General features: G+C 47.4%; 1 protein-coding gene and 1 long non-coding RNA gene across 2 annotated transcripts in view; both read left to right on the forward strand.

The window, feature by feature from the left end:
* LOC132502448 (forkhead-associated domain-containing protein 1-like) overlaps window positions 1-26,541 on the forward strand; it is a 96,255-nt gene that overhangs the window by 21,825 nt on the left and 47,889 nt on the right. The window lies entirely within an intron of this gene.
* LOC132477581 (uncharacterized) lies at window positions 18,457-25,759 on the forward strand. The gene is made up of 3 exons (XR_009530294.1): window positions 18,457-18,529; window positions 22,198-22,328; window positions 25,702-25,759. It is a non-coding gene; the product is annotated as an uncharacterized LOC132477581 (long non-coding RNA).

A 26,541-nucleotide genomic window follows, 5' to 3' on the forward strand; every position in this document is an offset into this window, starting at 1 on the left:
AAAATGTGAATAAGGTTACCTGTGGGTAGTGTGATAATGGTGGATCATTTTACCTTCGTTTTGCTCATGTCTATGTGTGTATATAAATATTTTTTACAACAAAGATTTTATTTTCAGTAAAAAAAACGCCATTTGAGAAGTATTTGGGGATCTCCCTACAATTATAGAGTTTGGGCATTTGTTGCTCTTGCTTATTGTAGGTTGGAGCCAGAAAAGGCACCCCAAAGATGGACCAAGGAAGGGAGATGCTGAAGAGAGAAATGCCCAGCAAATCCAGCCAGAGCCTTCTGTTTTCTAAACCTGGTGGAAGGAACTAGAAACGTCGTCCCGCTGGGCCTCGCGTGATCCTCCGTGAGTCAGTGTAACTCTTCTGCGTCAAACTACTAAGATGCTTTTTTAGGACATTAAAGGTTGCTACCGTAGTGTGTTGCTTCCTAGACTGGTATTTTGCACAATACTGTATTTTGGAGTGTGTGAGGAGAGGGGTTCTTTTCACAGATATTATGAATGTAAACGTATGCAGGCGTATGAAGAATATGTTTGAAATTCAGACTCCTAGGCCTGGTAGATGCAATTATGTGTTTGGGTAGTGACAAACCCAAATGTCACACCTCCAAGGAGCTCTGAGAAGCCCGCAGTTGAGAAAACCCAGGGCGTGTACTGGGGCCACAGGACAGAATGGTAACCTCAGGGCTGTTGGGGCCATGGTATAGTGCATTTATATCTGAATTGATTATAATAAATGTGAGCAGCAACCAGTTTTATCGCTTCCATAACAGTGAGTCATGTTTATATGGCGCTCTGCGGTGTTCAAAACACTTCTCGTCTAATCCTCTCTCAAGCCCTGGGAGGTAAATAGCATTATGTTCCCCATTTTACAAATGAGGAAGCTGAGGCCCAGAGAGGTTAAATGGCCCATCTAAAGTCACACAGCTAGTAAATTCAAGAATTGGGTCTGGAACCCAGGTTTCTAACTCCATCTCACGCTGCCCATTCTGCCGCACCAAGACAGCCCAGTAGGTCAAGTCCCAGGCCATCAGGACAGACCAAGTACCCAGTCATCAAAGAACACACACTGCTCAGGTGGACACACCCCTTTCCCATGGTGTTTGAAGAGACCCTCATTTTTGCCTTCTCTCCAGCCATCTGTTCTCTCCCTGCCTTTCTTGTACGGCCAGAGACCACCAAACAAAACAGGAGGAAGAGCCAGAAGCCATGAATATCATTTATTTTTTATTTTTAAAAAGCCACAATAAAAGTATTTTGATATTTTTAAACCAAATGCATTCTTTATACTGATTAAAACTAGAAGGAAATGGGAAAAATGATTTGCATGATCTTCTACTAAAGGTACTTCTTACACAGTGAGAAGGGTGAGCATCACCTGACCTTAAAAATAATCTTGAAAATCTCAGCAGTTTTCCATAAAGAACATATTACTTATACTGTACCATATCCCCAAAATCCAAAACAGCAATCTCCAGCACCAGAAAAGATCACTTGGTCAGGCAGTAGTTAAGTAGCTGGCTCATGTTTGGAAGCCAAATTGTGTGGGAAAAAAAATATTTTGGTTGAATACAAATATTTGAATTTGCATAAGTTAAATGTAATGCCTATGGGACTCCACTGTATTTGAGGTCTTTCAAAGGACGTGTTAATCTTTATCGTATCAGCATTGCAACCCACAGTGGCAATGTCCTTTCTTCACTCCTTGAACTAGATGGTTCTTTAGGTGTCTCCTCAGCCACACACCCCTTTCTCTGAGAATGCACATTCCCCAACCAGGTTTACCCTACCTACTGCTGCTCTCTTGGCCACACCTGACTGGCTGATCAGTAGATATTCTACCCAAGCCAGACCAATCAGGTTTCTCTTCTAACCCAAGCTGGGCCAATCAGCACCTGTGCCCTTGATATTTGGAAGTGGGACACGGAGTTACCACACAGGTCATTAATGGCCCGGAGCTGAAAGTCTTGATGCAGTTCCCAGCTGGGGTGGCCATTTCTCCCACTGTGTTTGGAGAAACAAAGCCAGTCTTAGAAAGAGATGGCCAGGATAGATAAGCAACAGGTAGAGACAAGAAACCAAGACCCAGGGAATTCCCTGGCAGTCCACCCTGCGCTTTCACTGCCAAGGGCCCGGACTCAATCCCTAGTCAGGGAGCTAGGATCCCATAAGCCACACCGTGTGGCAAAAAAAAAAAAAAAGAAGAAGAAGAAGAAACCAAGACGATCCCCAGAGACACAGTGCAACAGACACTACAAGCCCCTTAGTCATTGCCTCCCTCTACTGTATAAGCAGCATGTGAAATGCCCTCATTTCCCAGCCTCCCTTGCAGCTAGACCTGGCTGTGTTGTTCAGTTCTGGCTAGTGACATGCAGGTGAGGGCCCTGGGCAGGGCTTCCCTTCTGGAATTAAAGGCAAGGCTTTGCTAGGAGAAAGTTTTTCTCTTTGTCCCTTTGCCTTGTCTCCTTTTCCTCTCCTGGAGCTCTGACTTGGAGCTGGAGCAGCCATGTTGGGGATCACCAGGTAACAAGCAAGAGACCAAAGCCCAACTCAAAGGACAGTGGAGTGGAAAGACATGAAAAGCCTGGGTGGGAGCCTAGTGGCATCACTGTGCTCTGCACTGTTCCTGAACTGCCTACCTCTGTACGTCCTGTTGTATAAATAAATCAATCCTATCAGTTTAAGCCACTGTGGTCATATGTACCTGTTTGTGCTGTGGAGCAAATCACTCAAAAGTTAGTGACTTAAAATGGCAACTATTAGTTCTCAGGATTCCAGGCGTCAAGCTGGCCACTTGTACTGGCCTGGTTGGTTTGGCTGGGGCTAGTTTAGGGTGGCTTCGTGTACAGGCCTGCCTAGTCATTGCCCGGCAAGCTGGGTTAGGACAGGGGTTCTCAACTGGGGGCGATTTTGCCACCCAGGGGGCATTTGGCAATGTCTGGACACACTTTGGTTGTTAAACTGGGGTGGGGGTGATACTGTCATCTAGGGGTAGAGGCCAGGGATGCTGCTAAACATCCTGCAGTGCACAGAACAGCTGCCCACAACCAAGACTTATTTGATCCAATATGTCAATAGTACCGAGAATGAGAAACCCTGGTCTAGAAAGGCCTCAGCTGGGACGTCTGATTCTGCCTGGTGTGGTCCCTCATCACCCAGCAGGCCAGACCAGGCCACGTGTGGTGGGTACAGGTTTCCAAGAGCAACAGGAGAGAGAAAGCCTCAAAGCACACTTTTCAAGTCTCCACCTGCCATGTGTTTGCCAACATCTCATCAGACAAAGCAAGCCACATGGCTAGAGTTCATTTGGGAGGGGCTCCAAATTTTTACCATCTACCCACATCCAGGTTTCAGTTATTTAAAGCTGAAGGCAGCGCGCGCCCAGAGCGTTAACGGGCGGGGGCGGGGGTGTGCAGTTGGGAGGTCAACTGGGCCTCCTGGTAGCCTCCCTGAGTTCAACCAATCCAGTGAGGAGAAGCCGTGGGCGGGGCGAGCTCAGCTGCCAGAGCGGCGTGAAAAATTTCCCAAGGCAGAGCGAAAACCTTTCCTGAGCGACTGAGCATGCCTGCTGGTGAAAGGTCCAGCCCAACTTTCACCACATCCCAGACTCCAGAGGGACTTTTCTGAAACCCAGAGAATTGACCATGTCCTCAAACAGCTTAAAAATCTTCCATGGCTCCCCCATGCCTCCTCAGGAAAAAAAGATCACACTTCAGTGGTTTTTTTATGCTTCATCCTCAACCAATTTCTTCAGCCACGTCTCCCACTACTTTTGCAAGAACTCTTTTGCTCCACGGATGTTGAAAACTTGCAGCTTCTCATACATACCATGTTCTCTGTGCACACAGGTTCACCTAACTGCGATTCTCTGCCCAGGCCCTCTCTACCAGGATAATTGCATCTGTGCTTTCTAGGTCTATGAACAATGTCATGCTTCATCCCTCTGGCATAGCTCTTGTTTTTTTTTTTTTTTTTGCATCTTTGTTTGAGTGTAGTTGCTTTACAATGGTGTGTCGGTTTCTGCTTTGTGGCAGGGTGAATCAGTTATGCATGTGCATGTGTTCCCATGTCTCTTCCCTCTTGCATCTCCCTCCCTCCCGCCCTCCCTGTCCCACCCCTCTAGGTGGTCGCGGGGCGCCGAGCTGATCTCCCTGTGCTGTGCAGCTGCTTCAGACTAGCTATCTATTTGATGTTTGCTGGTGTATATGTGTCCATGGCATAGCTCTTCTTATTCTGTGTTGTGAATATACTCTATGTGCTCACATGTCTTATCTTCACTAGAATGTGAGCTACTTGAGGGCAGGGGTCTTGGCATATTTTATACCTGTATGGAACTCTAAGACCTACCAGGGTGCCTGGCACAGGATTGATACTCAATAATTGTTTATTGAATAAATGAATGGATTATGAGCTCCATGAAGGAAAAAAAAAAAAAGCTGAAAGCATTCCAACTGATGCACAAAGTTGCCCTGATTCCTGATGACTTTCTGGTTCCTGGTTTCTTTCCTTGGAAAGGCCCATTCCAATGCCTGCCCTTGGGTTCCACTAGGACGTTTTGTATCACTCAAGATTCTCTGGTTGCAACCAACAGAAATCTCCTGTGGCTAACTTAAACAGAAAAGGAGTTTACTGAAAGGAAATGCGGAAGGTTAGAGAATCAAAGGGCAAGCAAAGCGGAGGAGTCTGGACAGGCAGGAGCCATCTTTTCTTCTCCATAGATGTCGCCTTTATTCTTCAGCCAGTTTGAGTTTCTGTTATTTGCAACCAAAATGGCATTTACTAAGATGCTCTGCACAGCCCCAACTGGTAGCTCTGAGAAGCTACCAGCGCCCTTTCTTTCCCCTGACGTTGTACCAAGGGACAGCAAGGTACCTGCAGTCCCCCCACCAGAACTCCCAATCTTCTGATCCCCCAAGAAGCTAAGCCAAACAACTTCCTTCCACCCTTGCCAATGGGGGCCCATTTGGATTCGTGACTTTGCAGATAAGGTGCCCTTCTCCAGCAACTTGGCAGAGCCAGCAGTGCCTGCTGTTGTGGAAACCGGGGTCATGAAGTGTCTACGGAAGAAAACAGCTTCCCCCGGATCCGTGTTGCAAAGTGTGTTCCTGGTAAGTGGAGTGGTTTCCAATTTTTTAGGGTCTTAGGAAGGAAAGCAATACTCTAACGATGAGAGGAAACCCAAAACCTGCTAATGCTAATGTTCTCCTCTTTTTTTAATATAAATTTATTCATTATTATTATTATTTTATTAAATTTATGGCTGCATTGGGTCTTTGTTGCTGCGCCCAGGCTTTCTCTAGTTGTGGCGAGCAGGGGCTACTCTTTGTTGCGTTGCGCGGGCTTCTCATTCCACGGCCTTCTCTTGTTGCAGAGCATGGGCTCTAGGCATGGAGGCTTCAGTAGTTGTGGCTCGCGGGCTCTAGAACGCAGGCTCAGTAGTTGTGGCGCACGGGCTTAGTTGCTCCGGGGCATGTGGGATCTTCCTGAACCAGGGCTCGAACCCGTGTCCCCTGCATTGGCAAGCGGATTCTTAGCCACTAGGGAAGTCCATGTGCTCCTCTTTTTCATACTGAGTTTCCTAAGGCAGGAGTTAGGGAGCCAGTTGAGGGACGGTAAACTCTTTCGGCTTATTAGCTTGGCCTCATTTCCATCAAGATGCGCCGCTTGCCTCTGTCTGCTCAGTGTCCCGAGTTATCTGGGCCCATTCATGATCTTCTGTGCCTGCTTTTGTTTTTAAACATTTTTCTTTGTCCATCTGTTCCCCGGGAATCCACTGCAATGCCTCTGTCCTGCGGTGGGAAACGTTAGCAGGCTCCTTGTTTGAGTTTCCTCTCATCACATTGCTTTCATTCCTAAGACCCTAAGATATCGGAGGCAGCCATTTTACCTCTGGCTCGACGTGGTCTTATCAGCACAGGTTAGAGTTGCCCTTTGACGGATAAATCTCTTTTATGGTTAAACAACCAGCCTTCATTCATTCCAACAGACACCAGGTACCTACTACGTGCCAGGGACTAATGATACTGTGCTAGACCTTGGGGCCTTAACCTTTGCTCCCCTTTCTTTTCACGGTCTAATCTGCTGCCCTCCTGCAAAGGAGTTGGAATAGTTAATTTAGTGGGTGTGTTGCCTGGGAGAGCTCACCTGGGACATTCCCAGCCTCTTTTGGCTTTCTATGAGATTATTGCTGGGCCTTCTCTAGAGAGAGCTGCATGCAGCAGTGACCCTCTTCTGGGAGTTTCTTTGTGCCTTTCAACAGTTGAAGTTTCATAGCTAATAATAGCCAGCTTTTTATAGCATCCTTGCCAGCCATCAGACCCTGCACTAAGCACGGTCCAGACGTGCTCAGTCCTCACTGTCTGGATCGCTCCGGTTTCACGTGTGAAAATGATGAGAAGTAAGTTACTTGCCCAAGAGCAGAAGCATCAGAGCCCACACTTCGTACTCAGCTGCTCCAATACAGTGTTTTCCTCGGTGAAGTCCAGGAACCAGCTTGTTATCTACTGGATGATGAGGGTCAGGTCAGCAAACGTTTTCTATAAAGGGTCATTTCCCTTTGTGAACCATGGGGTCACTGTCATCACTACTCACCTCTGCCATTGCAGCATTATGCCTAAACAAATGAGCTTGGCTGTGTCCCAATAAAACTTTATTTATAAAGATAGGCAGAGGGCCAGATATGCCAACCCATGTTAAACTCTCACGCAGACTAGATTGTTAATATCTGCATGGCTATTGTCTGCCACATGACTACCAGGAAACCAGCTGATCATCATCTCCATCACTTGTTGTGAGAGTGTTGTGAGCTTTTGCTACGTGCCACGTGCCACACACTAAACGAAACACTTTACGTACATTTTCTCATTTAATCCTCTCAAGTAGTCCAGGAGGAGAGGGCCATTCGAAAGGCCTCTCGAAAGGTAAAACAGGCTGCCCAAGGTCACCCCAAAGGTATTTTGAAACCCATATCCTAACCATGAGTTAGGAGGCAAATGTAAAGATGGGCAAAATGATGCAAATGTAAGAAGAAAATGTTAACTGTGTATCTGGAAGAGTGTACACCAAAATGTGAATAAGGTTACCTGTGGGTAGTGTGATAATGGTGGATCATTTTACCTTCGTTTTGCTCATGTCTATGTGTGTATATAAATATTTTTTTACAACAAAGATTTTATTTTCAGTAAAAAAAAAACCCATTTGAGAAGTATTTGGGGATCTCCCTACAATTATAGAGTTTGGGCATTTGTTGCTCTTGCTTATTGTAGGTTGGAGCCAGAAAAGGCACCCCAAAGATGGACCAAGGAAGGGAGATGCTGAAGAGAGAAGTGTCTAGCAAATCCAGCCAGAGCCTTCTGTTTTCTAAACCTGGTGGAAGGAACTAGAAACGTCGTCCCGCTGGGCCTCGCGTGCTCCTCCGTGAGTCAGTGTAACTCTTCTGCGTCAAACTACTAATGCTTTTTTAGGACATTAAAGGTTGCTACCCTAGTGTGTTGCTTCCTAGACTGGTATTTTGCACAATACTGTATTTTGGAGTGTGTGAGGAGAGGGGTTCTTTTCACGGATATTATGAATGTAAACATACACAGGCGTATGAAGAATAAGTTTGAAATTCAGACTCCTAGGCCTGGTAGATGCAATTATGTGTTTGGGTAGTGACAAACCCAAATGTCACACCTCCAAGGAGCTCTGAGAAGCCCGCAGTTGAGAAAACCCAGGGCGTGTACTGGGGCCACAGGACAGAATGGTAACCTCAGGGCTGTTGGGGCCATGGTATAGTGCATTTATATCTGAATTGATTATAATAAATGTGAATAGCAACCAGTTTTATCGCTTCTATAACAGTGAGTCATGTTTATATGGCGCTCTGCGGTGTTCAAAACACTTCTCGTCTAATCCTCTCTCAAGCCCTGGGAGGTAAATAGCATTATGTTCCCCATTTTACAAATGAGGAAGCTGAGGCCCAGAGAGGTTAAATGGCCCATCTAAAGTCACACAGCTAGTAAATTCAAGAATTGGGTCTGGAACCCAGGTTTCTAACTCCATCTCACGCTGCCCATTCTGCCACACCAAGACAGCCCAGTAGGTCAAGTCCCAGGCCATCAGGACAGACCAAGTACCCAGTCATCAAAGAACACACACTGCTCAGGTGGACACACCCGTTTCCCGTGGTGTTTGAAGAGACCCTCATTTTTGCCTTCTCTCCAGCCATCTGTTCTCTCCCTGCCTTTCTTGTACGGCCAGAGACCACCAAACAAAACAGGAGGAAGAGCCAGAAGCCATGAATATCATTTATTTTTTATTTTTAAAAAGCCACAATAAAAGTATTTTGATATTTTAAAACCAAATGCATTCTTTATACTGATTAAAACTAGAAGGAAATGGGAAAAATGATTTGCATGATCTTCCACTAAACCTACTTCTTACACAGTGAGAAGGGTGAGCATCACCTGACCTTAAAAATAATCTTGAAAATCCCAGCAGTTTTCCATAAAGAACATATTACTTATACTGTACCATATCCCCAAAATCCAAAACAGCAATCTCCAGCACCAGAAAAGATCACTTGGTCAGGCAGTAGTTAAGTAGCTGGCTCAGGTTTGGAAGCCAAATTGTGTGGGAAAAAAAATCCTTTGGTTGAATACAAATATTTGAATTTGCATAAGTTAAATGTAATACCTATGGGACTCCACTGTATTTGAGGTCTTTCAAAGGACGTGTTAATCTTTATCGTATCAACATTGCAACCCACAGTGGCAATGTCCTTTCTTCACTCCTTGAACTAGATGGTTCTTTAGGTGTCTCCGCAGCCACACACCCCTTTCTCTGAGAATGCACATTCCCCAACCAGGTTTACCCTACCTACTGCTGCTCTCTTGGCCACACCTGACTGGCTGATCAGTAGATATTCTACCCAAGCCAGACCAATCAGGTTTCTCTTCTAACCCAAGCTGGGCCAATCAGCACCTGTGCCCTTGATATTTGGAAGTGGGACACGGAGTTACCACACAGGTCATTAATGGCCCGGAGCTGAAAGTCTTGATGCAGTTCCCAGCTGGGGTGGCCATTTCTCCCACTGTGTTTGGAGAAACAAAGCCAGTCTTAGAAAGAGATGGCCAGGATAGATAAGCAACAGGTAGAGACAAGAAACCAAGACCCAGGGAATTCCCTGGCAGTCCACCCTGCGCTTTCACTGCCAAGGGCCCGGACTCAATCCCTGATCAGGGAGCTAGGATCCCATAAGCCACACCGTGTGGCAAAAAAAAAAAAAAAAAAAAAAAAAAAGAAGAAGAAGAAACCAAGACGATCCCCAGAGAGACAGTGCAACAGACACTGCAAGCCCCTTAGTCATTGCCTCCCTCTACTGTATAAGCAGCATGTGAAATGCCCTCATTTCCCAGCCTCCCTTGCAGCTAGACCTGGCTGTGTTGTTCAGTTCTGGCTAGTGACATGCAGGTGAGGGCCCTGGGCAGGGCTTCCCTTCTGGAATTAAAGGCAAGGCTTTGCTAGGAGAAAGTTTTTCTCTTTGTCCCTTTGCCTTGTCTCCTTTTCCTCTCCTGGAGCTCAGACTTGGAGCTGGAGCAGCCATGTTGGGGATCACCAGGTAACAAGCAAGAGACCAAAGCCCAACTCAAAGGACAGTGGAGTGGAAAGACATGAAAAGCCTGGGTGGGAGCCTAGTGGCATCACTGTGCTCTGCACTGTTCCTGAGCTGCCTACCTCTGTACGTCCTGTTGTATAAATAAATCAATCCTATCAGTTTAAGCCACTGTGGTCATATGTACCTGTTTGTGCTGTGGAGCAAATCACTCAAAAGTTAGTGACTTAAAATGGCAACTATTAGTTCTCAGGATTCCAGGCGTCAAGCTGGCCACTTGTACTGGCCTGGTTGGTTTGGCTGGGGCTAGTTTAGGGTGGCTTCGTGTACAGGCCTGCCTAGTCATTGCCCGGCAAGCTGGGTTAGGACAGGGGTTCTCAACTGGGGGCGATTTTGCCACCCAGGGGGCATTTGGCAATGTCTGGACACACTTTGGTTGTTAAACTGGGGTGGGGGTGATACTGTCATCTAGGGGTAGAGGCCAGGGATGCTGCTAAACATCCTGCAGTGCACAGAACAGCTGCCCACAACCAAGACTTATTTGATCCAATATGTCAATAGTACCGAGAATGAGAAACCCTGGTCTAGAAAGGCCTCAGCTGGGACGTCTGATTCTGCCTGGTGTGGTCCCTCATCACCCAGCAGGCCAGACCAGGCCACGTGTGGTGGGTACAGGTTTCCAAGAGCAACAGGAGAGAGAAAGCCTCAAAGCACACTTTTCAAGTCTCCACCTGCCATGTGTTTGCCAACATCTCATCAGACAAAGCAAGCCACATGGCTAGAGTTCATTTGGGAGGGGCTCCAAATTTTTACCATCTACCCACATCCAGGTTTCAGTTATTTAAAGCTGAAGGCAGCGCGCGCCCAGAGCGTTAACGGGCGGGGGCGGGGGTGTGGAGTTGGGAGGTCAACTGGGCCTCCTGGTAGCCTCCCTGAGTTCAACCAATCCAGTGAGGAGAAGCCGTGGGCGGGGCGAGCTCCGCTGCCAGAGCGGCGTGAAAAATTTCCCAAGGCAGAGCGAAAACCTTTCCTGAGCGACTGAGCATGCCTGCTGGTGAAAGGTCCAGCCCAACTTTCACCACATCCCAGACTCCAGAGGGACTTTTCTGAAACCCAGAGAATTGACCATGTCCTCAAACAGCTTAAAAATCTTCCATGGCTCCCCCATGCCTCCTCAGGAAAAAAAGATCACACTTCAGTGGGTTTTTTATGCTTCATCCTCAACCAATTTCTTCAGCCACGTCTCCCACTACTTTTGCAAGAACTCTTTTGCTCCACGGATGTTGAAAACTTGCAGCTTCTCATACATACCATGTTCTCTGTGCACACAGGTTCACCTAACTGCGATTCTCTGCCCAGGCCCTCTCTACCAGGATAATTGCATCTGTGCTTTCTAGGTCTATGAAGACAGTCATGCTTCATCCCTCTGGCATAGCTCTTGTTTTTTTTTTTTTTTTTTTTGCATCTTTGTTTGAGTGTAGTTGCTTTACAATGGTGTGTCGGTTTCTGCTTTGTGGCAGGGTGAATCAGTTATGCATGTGCATGTGTTCCCATGTCTCTTCCCTCTTGCATCTCCCTCCCTCCCGCCCTCCCTGTCCCACCCCTCTAGGTGGTCGCGGGGCGCCGAGCTGATCTCCCTGTGCTGTGCGGCTGCTTCCCACTAGCTATCTATTTGATGTTTGCTGGTGTATATGTGTCCATGGCATAGCTCTTCTTATTCTGTGTTGTGAATATACTCTATGTGCTCACATGTTTTATCTTCACTAGAATGTGAGCTACTTGAGGGCAGGGGTCTTGGCATATTTTATACCTGTATGGAAATCTAAGACCTACCAGGGTGCCTGGCACAGGATAGATAATCAATAATTGTTTATTGAATAAATGAATGGATTATGAGCTCCATGAAGGAAAAAAAAAAAAGCTGAAAGCATTCCAACTGATGCACAAAGTTGCCCTGATTCCTGATGACTTTCTGGTTCCTGGTTTCTTTCCTTGGAAAGGCCCATTCCAATGCCTGCCCTTGGGTTCCACTAGGACGTTTTGTATCACTCAAGATTCTCTGTTTGCAACCAACAGAAATCTCCTGTGGCTAACTTAAACAGAAAAGGAGTTTACTGAAAGGAAATGCGGAAGGTTAGAGAATCAAAGGGCAAGCAAAGCGGAGGAGTCTGGACAGGCAGGAGCCATCTTTTCTTCTCCATAGATGTCGCCTTTTTTCTTCAGTCGGTTTGAGTTTCTGTTATTTACAACCAAAATGGCATTTACTAAGACGCTCTGCACAGCCCCAACTGGTAGCTCTGAGAAGCTACCAGCGACCTTTCTTTCCCCTGACGTTGTACCAAGGGACAGCAAAGTACCTGCAGTCCCCCCACCAGAACTCCCAATCTTCTGATCCTCCAAGAAGCTAAGCCAAACAACTTCCTTCCACCCTTGCCAATGGGGGCCCATTTGGATTCGTGACTTTGCAGATAAGGTGCCCTTCTCCAGCAACTTGGCAGAGCCAGCAGTGCCTGCTGTTGTGGAAACCGGGGTCATGAAGTGTCTACGGAAGAAAACAGCTTCCCCCGGATCCGTGTTGCAAAGTGTGTTCCTGGTAAGTGGAATGGTTTCCAATTTTTTAGGGTCTTAGGAATGAAAGCAATACGCTAACAATTAGAGGAAACCCAAAATCCACTAATGCATTTATTTTTTTATTATTATTATTATTATTTTAATTTATGGCTGCATTGGGTCTACGTTGCTGCGCCCGGGCTTTCTCTAGTTGTGGCGAGCAGGGGCTACTCTTTGTTGCGTTGCGCGGGGTTTCTCATTCCATGGCCTTCTCTTGTTGCGGAGCACAGGCTCTAGGCATGGAGGCTTCAGGAGTTGTGGCTCGCAGGCTCAGTAGTCGTGGCGCACGGGCTTAGTTGCTCCGCAGCATGTGGGATCTTCCTGGACCAGGGCTCGAGCCTGTGTCCCCTGCATTGGCAGGCGGATTCTTAACCACTGCACCACCAGGGAAGCCCCTCATTTACTCTTAATCCTTCCCCCTGTTGAGGACAAACAGGAGGAAAAAAGAAAGCGCAGAGCTTCCTTCGTGGCGCAGTGGTTGAGAGTCCGCCTGCCAATGCAGGGGACACGGGTTCGTGCTCCGGTCCGGGAGGATCCCACATGCCACCGAGCGGCTGGGCCCGTGAGCCATGGCTGCTGAGCCTGTGCGTCCAGAGCCTGTGCTCCGCAGCGTTAGAGGCCGCAACAGTGAGAGACCCACGTACCGAAAAGAAAAGAAAAAAAAAAAAAAGGGCAATAGCAAGGTTCCAAATGAGCTGAGAAATGACCTTCTAAACGGGCTCTCAATCTGGCCTCTGGTAGATGTCTGTCGGGGTTTCTGCCCAGCCTAGACCTTCCTCAGGAGAGAAGACGTTTAGGGCTTACAGTGGGCTGACTGGTGGCCCCAAAGATCTCAGGCTCTAATCCCTGGGACCTGAGAATGTTACCTTACAAGGTAAAGTTTTGCGGATATAAGGATTTTGAGTTGAGACTATCCTCGCCCTAAGTGCCATCTGTAAGTGTACTTATAAGTGAGAGACAGGAGGAGATTATATACAAAGAAGAGGCGGAGGCAGTGACCACAGAGGCAGGACTAGAGTGCTGCACCTACAAGTCCAGGGATGCCAGCAGCTTCTGTGGTTAGAGTCTTTTGAACTCCTTGGCTTTTCAGCTCCTAGGCTGTAAGATTTGAATCAGCCAACGCCCCAAGGAGAAAAGCTGCACCAAATGTCAGGCTTGCGTCTGTGTTTCCCTTCTCTCCAGAACTTGGCCCACATGTCTTGGTGTCTCTCTAACATTCAAATGCCAGTGAACAGATGTTTTCTTACTTTATACAGGTTTTCTAAAATTTCTTTAGGCTTCACCTGATCTTATGTTATTATTGAACTACCATCTCAATTACCCCTAGGAAGAAAATTTACAATTTTTAGAGAAAACGGAACCCTGGTACAGTGTTGGTAGGAATGTAAACTGGCACAGCCACTGTGGAAAACAGTACGGAGGGTTCTCAGAAAACTAAAAATAGAACTACCATATGACCTCGAAACTCAACTCCTGGGTATAAATCCGAAAAAAACAAAAACACGTGTTATAAAAAACATGTATTTGAAAAGATACATGCACCCCAATGTTCAGAGTGTCATTATTTACAATTACCCAGATACGGAAGCAACCTAAGTGTCATCAAGAGATGAATGGATAGGGGCTTCCCTGGTGGCGCAGTGGTTGAGAGTCCGCCTGCCGATGCAGGGGACACGGGTTTGTGCCCCGGTCCAGGAAGATCCCACATGCCGCGGTGCGGCTGGGCCCGTGAGCCATGGCCGTTGAGCCTGTGCATCTGGAGCCTGTGCTCTGCAACGGGGGAGGCCACAACAGTGAGAGGCCCGCGTACCGCAAAAAAAAAAAAAAAAAAAAATTAAAAGAGATGAATGGATAAAGAAGATGTGGTACATATAACCAATGGAATACTACTCAGCCTTAAAAAAGAACGAAATTTTGCCATTTGCAGCAACATGGGTGGACTTGGAGGGCATTGTGGTAAGTGAAATAAGTCAAACAAAAACAAATACTGTAGGATATCACCTATATATGGAATGTAAAAAATACAACAAACTACCGAATATACCAAAAAAGGAGAGTCACAGATATAGAGAACAAACTAATGGTTGCCAGCGCGGAGTAGGAAGAGGGTACAATACAGGGTGGGGAGGTGAGAGATGTAAACTTCTGGGTGTACGATAGGCTCAAGGATGTATTGTACAACACAGGGAATATAGCCAATATTTTGTAATACTGTAAATGTAAAGTAACCTTGAAAAAGTATATAAAAATTTTTTTAAAAGAAATCATATTGAAAATTGGAAACAATTTAAATGTCCATCAACAGGAAAATGCACATATAAATTATTGTATTTCCCTAGATGGGAATCCTACATAGCGAGAAAAAAAAGAAAAAGAAAAAAGGGATGCCAGCAGCCACCAGAGCTGGAAGAGGCAAGGGATGGACTCCTCCCTAGAGCATCCAAGGGAGTTTGGTTCTTCTGAAAAACCTTGATTGCAGCCCAGCTGATGCTGATTTGGGGCTTCCAGCCCCCAGACCCATGAGAGAATACGTTTGTTGTTTTAGGCCACTAAGCTAGTGGGAATTCATCACTGTGTTTAGCAAACCAACACGGGGCTCAATCTTCAACTCATTAGAGACCAGCCCCTCACTTTGATCTGAACACTTCTGGACTCTTCCTATACGGCAGGAGTGCTGTGGAAATTGCACAAAGGACATTAGTTGTTTTGTATGTGTGGAAACAATCAAGTAGAAAATTATTCACGTTGTTCAGAGAATAGCTCATGGATGTTTAGTATGTAAAATATGGAGCATGGATGCACCTCCGTCTAAAAGGAAGGCAGGGAGAATGTTAGCTGGGAATGGTAGCAATAGGCTGGAGCCCTGAATAGTGCCTAGGAAGACAAGGAAGTTATCTGCAAGGGTAAATTAAAACTAAAGCAGGAGGTCACTTTCACCTCAAAATTCCCGAAGGCACACTCGTCCTGCTTGTTCACTGGTTCAGACTTCTCAGAGCTCTCTATCTTTTCACTACAGAAAAAGCTAAAAAGGTAAAAACCAGAAGAAAGACCCTGGCCCTTCCTTTCCTCTCCACCGTGTTTTTGTTCTTAGACTAAATATAAGAAAGGCAGAGACAGGGGAGAAAAATCAAAAGCCACCCACCTCACCTGTTCTTGGGCCCAAACTGGCCCCAGGGCTATGAAAGAGCAAAGAAAATTCCCCCCAGCACTCCCACCCCACCCAAAAGGAGGAATCTTAGCAGCCATATTGGTGCCATGTGACCTCCACCCTCTCAAGTCACAGCTGATAGGTATGTGTTCACCTGACCCAGGAGAACCAATCAGATGCTGGGCTGGGCTAGGCTCATCTCTCCCAGGTCCTGGGTTGGGCAATGTGGTATCAGGGATTAAGGGGCCACAGGTGAGTGAAGCAGGGGACGTACCTCAGCACAGAGAGAAGGTGACTGCTGAAAGAGGCCGACATGAGGATGAGACCTCAGACATAGCTGTGTCCTGATGACTTTCTGGTCTTTGGTCCTGATGCCTTGGAAAGCCCAGCTGTACTTCTGCCCCTGGGTTCCACAAGAAATGCTGTGTCCTCCCAATAAATTCCCCTTTTAAGGTCGGATCCTAAACTTAGCCCATGTCCTTGAAGGCGGGCCCTGCCTTTGCATCATATCAGGCAGTGCTGGGCCCACAGTGGATACTCCACCGGGTCTCAATTTTGATTTTCACTTTTCTCAGACCAGTTACAGTTCTGAAAAGGGGAGCCACAAGCAGATGATTGAGATAAAGATCGTGTTGGAGCACAGCTGTGACCGCAGTGCAGAGCGCTGCCTGGTGTGTGTGTGCAGCTAAGTCAGCTGCATCCACCCACAGATAGGTATGGAGCTCCACAGATATGTGCCAGGGTACTGTTCTGGGTTCTGGGGACAAAGCATGAAGCCACGCTCTCCATGGGAAGGGTCCTTGCTTGAACAGTGTTTCCCAAAGTGGGACCCGTGGCCTTGGGTGACCATGACCATGGTCATTTTGGACTGGCTACTTGCACTGGATCTAATCAACTTGAAAGCCACCAGGGAGCCACGTGCACAGAGAAAGCTGGTCTGCAAGAGGAGACTCATGAAGCAGAGGTTCACGGAGAAAACAGTCCTTCATAGAAAGAGAGTGTTCTGGGCTCTCCTTAGCCTGGCCTCACTCGCTGTCCTATAGGATGCCCCAGGCTACTTTCAATAAAGTCCTATCTTATGCTTAAACGAGTTGCAGTGGGTTTCTGTTGCTTGATGCCAAATGTTCTGAGACGCCTTGGCTCTGGATGAACACGTGTGAGATGGGAAATCTAAACTAAACCCGCAACTGTGGAGCAAAACTGAAAATGGGACACAGCTTTATCCCTGGAAATGGATGGATCAATCAAACCACAGGCCATAAATGGGCAGTACATGAAGAGCCCTTCTGAGGATTACTGGTCTCATTTGTTGCCTTAAGGGCCCTGGCCAGGCCCATTTAGCTCCTAGGACAAATTGTGCTGAGTATTTAAGTGTGGAGGTACAAAAGGACAGCCCCTGTTCTGTATGCAAGCGCAGAGGGCGAGAGATGGGCTTTCAACTGGGGAGGACTTTGTTTTAATGCAAGCACTGCTGCTTCCTAGAAGGATGATCGTGAGCAAATAATTGGATCCCTCTGAGCCTTCCTCTCTACACCACCAAAATGGAGTTTCCTAATTTTTTTTTTTTGGTGGTACGCGGGCCTCTCACTGTTGTGTTCTCTCCCGTTGCGGAGCACAGGCTCCAGATGCACAGGTCCAGCAGCCATGGCTCATGAGCCCAGCCGCTCCGTGGCATGTGGGATTCTCCCAGACCGGGGCACGAACCCGCGTCCCCTAAATTGGCAGGCGGACTACCAACCACTGCGCAACCAGGGAAGCCCCTGTATTTCCTATTAATAACAACCAAACTGGCGTTTAAGTGAGCCTGGCAAGGCTTACAAATGCACACATAAAGATTACCAACTACCCCAGAGACGGACGAGGGAAGCTGAAGCTAAAACACCCCATGAGGGTTTCCCTGGTGGCGCAGTGGTTGAGAGTCTGCCTGCCGATGCAGGGGATACGGGTTCGTGCCCCGGTCCAGGAAGATCCCACATGCCGCGGAGCGGCTGGGCCCGTGAGCCAAGGCCACTGAGCCTGCACGTCCGGAACCTGTGCTCTGCAATGGGAGAGGCCACAACTGTGAGAGGCCCGCGTACCGCAAAAAAAAAAAAAAAAAAACACAAAAAAACCCCAAAACAAAACAAAAAAAACACCCCATGGGTAGTCAGAGGAGAGGACCGTCACAGCTCATCCCCCTGTGCCGTGTGACAGGCATGATCTGAGCACTTGTACACATGCTAACTTATTAAAATACTTCTAACAATCCTATCAGGTTGGGACTACCATCACCCTGCGTACAGACTGAGCAAAAGGAAACAGAATATGGTGTCCTCCTTGTGTTCACAAAGCCCGTTAACTGGCAGAGGCAGGACTTGAAGGCCACAGTCCGGCTCCCGAGTCCATGCCATGCCTTACAGCCTCCAACTTCTCACGCTCATTCCTAGAGCCACCTGGGAAGGAGGAACCAGGCAACTAAAGACTGGGTTTGAATCAGACTCCACGTCTGACCAGCCACGTGATCCCGAGCAGCAGGCCTCGCCTCTCTGTGTCTCAACCTGACTCCCTTGCAAAATGGGCACATTAATGGGAACGTCAGCCTTCAGCAACGCTGTGACAAGTATCAGTGTAGCATGTGTGAACGGGCTTTGTAAACTCTGGAGTGTTCTGTGAGGTATAAACTACCCTCTATTCTCATTAGAGGGAATTCATTTCATAACCTGCTCCCGGCTCTTGAACTTTGCTGTGCATCCAGTCAGTGCTGGATGATCTGGAAGCAACAGCTGGTCTATTTATGGCTAAAAACCCACAGGTCATAGGAAGACAGCAGCACTGGAGCCCCTGGGTGGCCACAAAGATAAGGTCCGTGTCTCGAGGACCGATGACATGGTGGTCACTGAAGGAACAGGCCCCTCCTGCCCCTTCCACTAGTGACAACTGAAAACCTTGGTTTCCCCAACACCCCGATCCAAGATCAGCCAGACTCTTTGCCCAACGTTGGAGAAGTACCGGCGTGTCCTGCAGGCCTGGCTGGCCCCCCCTGACGGTGTGTTGCCTCCTTCCACAGATCAGTGCCCTACAGCAAGGCTACAACCAGGTACTGTGCCAGACCCTGTCTGAGAGAAACTTAGAAATCACCTCCCTGAAGCATGAGGCCGAGAACTTAAGGAGGGAGACCGCCATCACGTCAGGTGAGGCCCTTCTGCATTCAGGCCCCAGAGCTTCTGCCCTCCCCCTGCAGACATCACCAGTCAACCAGCGCACCTGTGCCCGTGACCTGGGTGCAGCCTCAGGGATCACCCGTGTCGGTGCATTAGAGTTCTCCCTCAGTGGAGGTTTCTTGCCACCCAGTTCTGAGGGCAGGGTCAGGTAAATATTTGAGAGAATGGTATCTCTTGGCTACAAGGTCTCCTGAGCACTGGTCCCACCAAGGAGAACACAGGTCGCCTTGTGGCTTGTGTGGTTCCACAAAGCAGCGTGAGTGCAAACTAGAGCGTGGACAAAATGGGGTCACTCCTTTAAGGCACCCATGGTCTCACCCATTTCAGCCGAGTGCACTTGGGCCCAAAGGAAACCATTTTCTAATTTGATCCGAGGTGGTTCCCTGATAAAGGGCTTGGGTTGGGAGAGGTGCAGCCAACACACAGCTGTGGCTGAGCTTTGATTCCCTGGATTCCTTCATTGCTTCCACATGTTTCTTGAGCTCCTACTAGGTGTCAGGCCCCGTTCCAGGCTCCGGGGAGGGAGAGCCAAGCAAGACAGTCAGATTCCTGTACTCACAGATTCGGGAGGGGGTGACAGACAATAAAAGTAAACGGATGAATACACAAGCCCACTTCAGAGAGCAGTGGTGCTGTGGAGAAAATAAACTGTGTGTGGTGGTGGCCAGCGCTTCAAGGGGGGAGGCCAAGGGGGACCAGCTCAGTGGGTGTGCAACCATGGAACTCAGGTGGGACTTGAACCCGTGGGCTGGGACTCGAACCCAGTCAGAACCCACTATCAATCGAGATCACGCATCGGGTCTCGGGACTTACTAAAGCTCAGGTTCTTTATGTCTCATCGCAGAAAGAATTCAGTGAGAGACAAAGTAAGAAGTGGATTTCTTTAGAGAGAAACACACTCCACAGACAGAGTGTGGGCCATCTCAGAAGGCTAGAGGCCCCCAAATATGGGGCGGTGAGTTTTTATGGGCAGGGTAATTTTATAGGCTAATGAGTGGGAGGATTGCGGACAACTCTAATATTTTGGGGAAGGGGCGGGGATTTCCAGGAATTGGGCCAACACCCACTTTTTTTTTTTTTTTTTTTTTTTTTCTGTATGCGGGCCTCTCAATGTTGTGGCCTCTCCCGTTGCAGACCACAGGCTCCGGACGCACAGGCTCTGCGGCCATTGCTCACGGGCCCAGCCGCTCCGCGGCATGTGGGATCTTCCCGGACCGGGGCACGAACCCATGTCCCCTGCATCGGCAGGCGGACTCTCAACCACCGTGCCACCAGGCAAGCCCCACCACCCACTTTTTGACCTTTATGGTCAGCCTCGGAACTGTCCTGGTGCTGGTGGGTGTGTCATTTCGCTCATGTATTACAATGAGCCTGTAATGAGGCTCCAGTTCCCCTGGAAGTCGAATCTTACGCCCCCTTGGACCTAGCTGATTCTAACCAGTTCATGTTGTATCCTCCACGGCTATGTCCTTCTTTTAGAGAGGACCTGTTTCTGCCGGGCAAGGACAAACCAAGTGCAAGAGAGGCTGCATGGCGTGAACAGGGGATTGTGGGGCTGGGCAGGGTCGGGGGGTCTGGGTTTTTATTCCAAGGGTGTTGGGAATCCAGTGGAGGTTTTTAAGCAGGAACTGACATGCCTAGAGACCTGAAGAGGATGGGACCACTCACAGACAAGGGGAGGGAGAGAAGCAGGTGACAGGGAGGAGGCAGTGAGCCTCGGAGGGGCACATCACTCTGAAAGCAGCCAGCGTGTAGCAGGAAACATGCCCAAAGCTGTAGAAGCCAGGCATAGCATTGAGTCGCACGTGAATCCCCATCTCTGTATGAATCTGTGCTTTTCTTCTGCCTCACTCTGCAACTTAATCACACCCAGCCCCACCCGCTGCTGCCCCCAGGTCTCTGCTTATGCTCCTCCCTCACTTGGGATGTCCTCAGATATTTTCTGAGCACCCCCCACCCCAGGCTAGGTGCTCTCCTGGGCACCAGGAATGTAAGGATGAACTCGCTGGTCCTCACCTTCCTCCCGTATGTCGGCCAGTGAAACCTCATCCAAGCATCAAGCCTGTCTCAGATCCCACCTTCTCCGATCAGGGAGTCGGACAGACCTGGGTTGGGATAACGCTTGAGATGGGCTGGACCCACTCAAAGTGTGGCAAGCCCCAGAGGGATTTCCAAGTAACTGAACTGTGTCCTGGAGGCAAAGCTCATTTTTAAACTGAAATTCTGGAGCATTTTGGGCTTTATTTCATAGACATTCTTGATTGATACCTACCACTAAAACTGGGCCTGATGTTCTTTCAAGAAAAGAACCATAGGAGATAACCCAATACCACTGCATTTATGCACCCTTCTTCCCACTTTTATTCAAAATAATACTACAATGCAAGAGGGAAGAGATATGGGGAGATATGTATATGCATAACTGATTCACTTGGTTATAAAGCATAAACTAACACACCATTTTAAAGTAATTATACTCCAATAAAGATGTTTAAAAAAAATGATACTACAGTAATGGAGTAGTTATCTATTGCTGCATAACAAGTTACCCCAAAATGTAATGGATAAAACCCCAACCAATATTTATGATCTCACCCAGTATCTGTAGTTCAGGAATTTGAGAGGGTGATGACTTATTTCTCATGAGTTGCAGTCAAGATGTTGGCTGGGGCATCAGTCATGTCATCTAAAGCCTCGGGGGGAGCCGGAGGATCCCCCTTCAGAATGGCTGCTCATGTGGCTATGGGTTGGAGGCCTTAGTCCCTCAGCACACATGCTTCTCTCTAGGGCTGCTTGAGTGTCCTCACAACACAGCAGTTGGCTTCCCCCAGAGTGAGAGATTCAAGAGGGAGCCAAGAGGAGGCCACAGTGTCTTTTATGACCCAGCCTGAGAGGATACAGTCCGTCATTTCCACAGTCATATTGGTTACCCATGGCAGCCCTATTCAGGGTGGGAGGGACTACACAGGGCATGAATTCTAGGCGGCAGGGATCATTGGGGCCATTTTGGAAGCTGGCTGCTGAGAAAAAAAATAGGCGCCATGGAACAAACATAATTTAGCCACTTTGTGTTCTTGGGACATACCGTCTCATTTGACCCTTACAATAACTCTGTGTGGGACAGACAGTGGGAGGTGAAATAGCTTGTCCAAGACCACCAAGATAATAAGTGGTAGAGAGAGGTCCAAAATCAGAGGACTGTGAAACCAACCACCCCAACAACAGCGTCCAGCAGTGCCCTCTGCCACACGCCCGTCTCCTGGCATCTGAAGAAGAATTCCTGGACCTTCCCTGTGCTGGGCCTCTGTTTCCCAGGCCCATGGTGTGGCCTCTCCTCCCAGCTTTGCCTGGCCTGTGCCCACAAGGGGCCCCCAAAGGTTTCTCCTCTCGCTGCTGCTGACTGCCCCTCATTCTCACTGAAGCCTCAAACCCTGTTCCGTGGACTTTGCTCTCATTCCCATTCCTGCTCTGGGACCCTTGCAAAAAGCCTCCCCAGTTCTAGGCGGGCACCGGTGGTGGCCCAGGCTTGGAAGGTCTTGTCCGAACGTTGGCTGACAGCCATGGTGTTGCCAATAATCCTTCCTGCCTCTTTGACCTCCATGAGTCTTTTGTTTTGGTTTGGTTTGGTTCTTTTACAGAGATGGTGTCATCTTTGCAAAGAGACGTGTTAGTAAAGGATGGTCAAGTTCAACAACTACAACAGGAGGTGAATCAACTGAAAAGTGAGAACAAAGAAAAGGATCACCAGCTCGAAGCCCTCAGCTCCAGAGTGAGTGTCGGGTCATCAGCAAATTGTAGCTGCGAAAAGCAGACACAGTGGAGTCACATGACACACGGTGGTGAGATGAGGCCAGTGCCCAAGGACACAGGGAGGGTAGTTGCTGGGCACGTGGCCAACTTCTCTGAAGCCTTTCAAAGGACAGCATGTATGTGGCTCAGAATAAGCATAATAGATTTTCAAATCCAGCAAACATTTTCTAACCCCTATTATAAATTAGTTTGTTTAATCCCAGGAACAAACACACCTATGAGCATATACTGCCATTGCAAAGTTTAATATTAAACAGAATATGATCTCTCTGTGAGCAAGGATGACCACACGGCTGCATCATGGTCCCAGCACCACTGGTTCTCATAATTGTCTTCAAAGCAGAATGTCTGAAGATCCAGATGCAAACACGCAGACTCTCATTTCTTCCTTAGACTTTAGTGTGTAGAATGTCTCTATGGAAGATGAACGTGGTAGGCAAGCAAAGAGCTTTTTACATGTAACTTTGACTATTTGCAAATGTTGTCTTCAATGCTAACTTTAGAATCCTGACTCTATAGGATAAGATTTCTCAGTATTTGCATGATGTGCCTGTTTCTGTGAGTCAAGGTAAAACCTCAAAGCTTTCATCTCAGGTGGCAACTCAGAGATTCCCAGAGTCTACCCGATAGCTAGGTCTGCTTTGGGCTGGGGTGAGAACAGATCTTGAGGTTCCAAGGAAAAGGCACAGTAAGTAATACCTGGTACGTAGTACCATACCCAGATTGGAGCTGGTGAAAGGCACTGCACGAGCTTTGGGATCAGACAGACCAGGGTCCAATCCCAGAGCTTTCTTTTTTTGTAACTTATTTGGCCTCCATTTCCCCATCTGTGAAATGGGGATGACAAAATCGTTTTCCGAGAAGTGGGAGGCTGGTTTTAGTTGTGCTCTTCTGCCTCTGCCCCGGGTCGGCTGCCTGGCCATGACCTCTGCACTCGCTTCTCCCAAGCAGAGTGTCTTCCCAGGCATGTGCTATAGCTGTTTAATGTGGTGTGTGTGTGTGTGTGTGTGTGTGTGTGTGTGTGTGTGTGTGTGTGTTGGGGACGGGAAGGGGATGCAGAGCTGGTGCTAAGTAGAAGGAATCTGCAAAGACAGCAACTGCTTGGCTCTTCTACCTCCTGAAGTGCATTTGGATGATTTATGTCCCCGTTTCCCTTCCTCATTGACCTTGGAATGAGGTCCCTTCTCCTCTAGACTGTGCTGGCCAATAGCACAAGGGCTCGTCACCACCAAGGGTCCTACTCTTGTGAACACTTAGGATGCCTTTTTTTTTTAATGGCATACATCATGTGTATTAATTTTAGAAAAATAATTAGATGACATTGAGAAGAAAAAATAAAAAGAGAGGAGAGGAAATGCTACCTTGAGAAATCAGTGTTAATATTTTCATGTCTGTTTTTCCAGTCTTGTTTCTATATATTGCCTAGAAATCAATCAATCATTTTATAGTGAATTTATACTATGCACATTTTTTAAATTTTTAAATACTATTTATTTTCCCATTCTAATAAATCAATGCTCTTATCATTCGTCTTAAAAGCTACATACTTTCTCCTGGATGTACCCAGTGTTATAAAGTGGTCTGCTGTTCTAAACACTTGTGTTGTTTCCTCTTTTTTTTTTTTTCTTCCACTGTTACTGACAATTCTGTGAAGAGCATCCTTGAAACTACAGATTTACTTATTTCTCCAGTCATTGTCCTTAAGGTACATTCCTAAAGTGGGAATTGCTGGGTCAAAAGAAGGCACATCCATCCTTATGCCCTTAATGCCTGTTGCCGAGGCGCCCTCGGGCAAGACAGCTCCGTTTACCCCTCCACACCAGTCGGGGCAGTTGTGTCTTTGAGACTCAACCTGCACAAAAGCCATATGATGGACCCGAGCTCACTGGCTCGGCCCCCTCCACCCTCACCGGTCAAAGCGTGAAAACATCCTAATTCCTGCACCCTAAGTACCCAGACTCTACGAAGCTGGATTTCCCCTGCAGTGAAGTTTGCAGACTTTGAAGAGGAATTTAGACGTTCTATTCCTCAGAACTCATGAGAGGGGTGAACTGGGAACGACTGCAGGATCCCGTGCTCCCATCACACAAATGGTCTTACCTCTCAGAATTCAGAGGTGTGATTGGGTTATACAGCAGGAAACACTCCTGGGCGTGAAGACAGGTACTTGGGACCCCCAGCCAAGCCCCCGTGGCCTTGTCCGTTTTCTACACAGTGCTCAGTGTTGAAAGAAGAGTTACAGAAGGAAGATGCCCAGAATGAGAAGTGGGAAGCCCAAGAGAAAGAGTTAAAACTCTGCAAAACCGTGCGTTGAACCTCCTGACCCCTAGGTGTCCACTGAAAGCCTAGATTGTGGCCTTGAGGGTTTTGGAGGGGTTCCTTGGCCCATTAGCTAGCACAAGCTCTGGGGCTTTCTGGGTATTTGTCTGTTAATGTAGTCTCCTAATTCTTTGATTTGCTAGCCTCAAAGAGATGGGTGAAAAGACCATGGAAAACACACTCTCCCCAGATTTTCTGGGCAGTTGGCTCAAGGTCCCTCATCAGGATTACCCTGGGGAAAGGGACGGAAGGTGGCCACCGTATGCTGCTAGAAATTCACTGCGGTCCCTACCCCTGGACTTGTGATGCCCAGACTTTCATGATCCACTGTCACAAGTTTTATCACAGCCCTGAACACTGTTATTAACACAACTCTTCTTGAAGTATTTTTACTTAAATACATTCAATTTTACAACAATTCATAAAAACAAAATAAAAAGCAAATGTATCACTGGCCTTGTATGGAAGGTGAACATAAAAATTAACACAATGAAAAGATGACCACTAAATATCAATGTTCACCCCCTGTACCAGCCCAAACCCTCGTGCACATCACCAGGTATACGTTTTCCATCTGTTGGGAAGGACGGTGCCTGGGACGGGGGCAGGAGACGTGTGTTCTTCTCTCTGTCAGGAGCACACTTCTCTGCCTCAAATGAGAAAAAAGAAAAATGTCATTGTTCTTTGCTTCCAAACTGTGCCCATTGTGTCTTCCAAACAGCCCTTATTTAGATTGAACTCAAAAATGTGCCCCAACGAAAGAGATTCTAATGAGTGGATAGGTATCTTGTACTGTTTAATCCAGGATCCATGCTGATCTTCAAAAGAAACTCAAATTTTCCCTCACCCAGCCCTTTCATTGCATCCGTTGAAAGAAAGTCTACTTTGCCTCAAAGACGTGGAATTGTTCCCCAAGTGAAGGAATGAAGCGAATCCCAGACTAGGTTTCTGGATTAATGAACTGGATGAAATGAGTTCTGAAGTTGACTTCCCTGTTGTTGGAACTCTTTCAGCAAATCCATGACATGGAAAAAGAAATGAGGAAGCTCAGGGTGGAGCTGAAAAGGAGCAGTACTGAGCAGAACCTGATCTCTATGACGCTGCGGGAAAAGAGCAAGGTATGGCAGGGACAGGTCGGCCTGGGAACCACTCTGGGGCTAGCACTCCACCTGCATCATCTCTGTTCATCCTCACAATGACCCCATGCGGTCTATACTGGTATTAACCCCACTTTACAGTCGGGAAAACTGAGGCTCACAGAGGTGAAGGAAGTTATCCAAGTTCACTTGCATAAAGTAGTTGTGGCAGAACTTGAATCCAGGTCTGCCTGACTCCAAAGCTCCTGTGTGTAACCACTACCCTAGACTGCCTTCAGATCTTAATTGTCAAATTATCTAAGAAGAATTGATCCATTAACTCAAGTTTGCCAATGATGTTGTTCCAACTTAAATTCTCATATTGATTTTTTTTGTCTTTTTGTTCCATCATTGAGAATGTTTTTAAAAATCTCAACATGTTTGTAATTTTTGTGTTTCTTCTTTTAATATGAACGATGTTTCCTTTATGTATTTTCAGGCTGTGTTACTAGGTGCATATAAATTTAGAATCCTAATACTTCCTGTAGAGCAAAACTTTAGATCATCATGAAATGTCCCTTTTCATCTCTAGTAGTGTTTCTCCCTTAACGTCTCCTTTGTCATTTAGCTTCATCACTGGCTTTCTGTTGGTTAGAGTTTTCATACCATATCTTTTTCATATGTTCTCTGTCAATTTTTGTCTTAAGGTTTAGACATATGCCTTCAAATAGCGTATCATTTTTACAAAATCCAGTTTGACAATCTTTGACTTTTAGT

Source organism: Mesoplodon densirostris, chromosome 2, assembly GCF_025265405.1.
Source record: "Mesoplodon densirostris isolate mMesDen1 chromosome 2, mMesDen1 primary haplotype, whole genome shotgun sequence".
NCBI lineage: Eukaryota > Metazoa > Chordata > Mammalia > Artiodactyla > Ziphiidae > Mesoplodon > Mesoplodon densirostris.